The sequence below is a fragment of the Cibotium barometz genome, chromosome 54 (assembly GCF_041138505.1).
Source record: "Cibotium barometz isolate CiBa-2024 chromosome 54, ASM4113850v1, whole genome shotgun sequence".
Lineage (NCBI taxonomy): Eukaryota > Viridiplantae > Streptophyta > Polypodiopsida > Cyatheales > Cibotiaceae > Cibotium > Cibotium barometz.
This window is the reverse complement of record NC_141099.1, coordinates 27,174,194-27,175,853: the sequence shown is the minus strand read 5'-3', so window position 1 is coordinate 27,175,853 and position 1,660 is coordinate 27,174,194. Positions and strand designations below refer to the sequence as shown.

General features: G+C 42.7%; 1 pseudogene; it reads right to left on the bottom strand.

Annotated features, from left to right (window-relative positions):
- Nucleotides 1–400: 400 nt before the first annotated feature.
- LOC147607997 (cytochrome P450 93A2-like) lies at nt 401–1,405 on the bottom strand (annotated as a pseudogene).
- Nucleotides 1,406–1,660: the final 255 nt, after the last annotated feature.

The window sequence follows — 1,660 nt, the reverse complement described above, 5'->3', positions numbered from 1 at the left end:
CACTTTCATTTAACAATATTGAATACATCTCCTTTAGTTTTTTAAGTATTTAAACTCTCATTCAAAGAGAAAATAATGCTAAGGCATTCCCATGATAGGCTAGAAATATATCTCGAAGAAGATAAAATTTCTTTACACAATCATCCTCCCGTGTTTTGGAATTATAGGATGAAGTACATGATTTGGTTTAGAGGTTAGAGATACTTTAGAGCTCTTTTAGGACATCATCTTTCTTGGGAGGAGAAATTGCATAGCTTGGTTATTGAAGCCCTTCATAGACATGTGCAAGCAACTTGGGTGTAGGGATGGTAGGTAATGGGGAGGCCATCATAACCATCCATCCAAACGTCTCGGAAATATCAACTTGTGTGAGAGACTCTGGAAGTGCCCAATCTAAACCTTATACTAGGCTTGCCAACATGATGTGGATGTTCACCAAACCTAGTGTGAATGCAGGACACTTTCTTCTACCCGACCCAAAAGGCAATAATTGGAAGTGATGGCCATGCGGTTTCACTTGACTACAACTCCCTTCCAAAAACCTCTTTGGTTGAAATTGTACAGGGTTCTTCCATACATCAGCATTTCTTCCTATTGCCCACACGTTTATGAATGTACGGGTCTTGGGTGGTATCATGTACTCATATATTTGACACGATTGAATTGATTCATGTAATAACAGTGCTACATTTGGATGTAATCGTATATACTCTTTGACAACTGCATTCAAGTAAGGTAGGTTATGGATATCTATCTCTTGGACAAGGCGTGTTTTTCCCACTACACTATTAAGCTCCTCTTGTAATGCCTTTAAGGTGGTCGGGTTAGCAAGGAGCTCTGCAAGGGCGACAGTGATCTAGGATGTGTCTATTCCTCCTATGAACATATCTTGCATCAAAATCCATTCATTTGGAGAGTGAGAGTGTCATTTGCATCTTCATGATACTCTAACAACCTTAGCAATTAGTAAATTTGGGGAGTTAATAGATCGTCAATTATTTCGAAAGGAAAGAAGAAACAATTCTAGGACTAACCCATACATCCTCTAAATTTAAAAAATACTTTCTTTACCGTTAGCACCGCCTTGATATTAGTATCAAGGATATCCCCGATTGACAGCAGCACGTCTAACAAATCCTCAGGAGAGTCTACCCTTCCTTTGCTTTTCAGTCGCGCGCCGACGGTCCACCACCTCTTGCAAGACGCGGCTCATCCGTTGTCCCACGCTCTTCATGCACCTTTCATAGCCTTGAAGGTCCAGACAACCCAAGATAGGGATGAAGTCCCCCAGGTTGAACACGCCAAGAAGGTGCATGATCTCGTTGATGATGTTGAGCGAAGGGTCGGCCTGAGAGGTAGGGGCTACCTCGGATAAGCGCTTCCCCACCGCCACGATGCCGATCATCACACAGGCAAGCACGGTGGGGAGCACGAGGAAGCACACACAGAGGCCTTCCCCATCTACACTACTCTCCATTTGATGACCCTCTACAACTCCCTCTCGCCATCTTGGAGATGATGATGTTATTGGCTTTTATAATGATCTATGTAGATGTCGATGGTAGATGAGATCCAGGCAAATGAACAGCTCCTTGATTGACTGTAGACGAGAGGCTTCATCTCTACTAATGTAATCAAGTAGGTGCAACTTGAATTTTGT